Below are 226 nucleotides of genomic sequence, written 5' to 3'. Positions count from 1 at the left end.
CATTCGCAGACTGCTGCATGTGAAGGGAAATAAGCATGTGGTTGCCGGAGAGGTAAGAATAGCCCCAGTAACAACAGAGGAATTCAAACACCCACTACAAAAAGACACATGGTGTAAATAAACCCCTGTGACATTTTACTACTTTTTTTCTCATGTGTCAACAACACAAAAATCAACTGCCCACATTAAAGGAACACTCCACTATTTTTGAAAATAGGCTCATTTT

Source organism: Sinocyclocheilus grahami, unplaced genomic scaffold, assembly GCF_001515645.1.
Source record: "Sinocyclocheilus grahami isolate Dianchi unplaced genomic scaffold, SAMN03320097.WGS_v1.1 scaffold6803.1, whole genome shotgun sequence".
NCBI classification, from domain to species: Eukaryota; Metazoa; Chordata; class Actinopteri; order Cypriniformes; family Cyprinidae; genus Sinocyclocheilus; species Sinocyclocheilus grahami.
The sequence above is the reverse complement of the archived record's forward strand: the minus strand, read 5'-3'. Positions refer to the sequence as shown.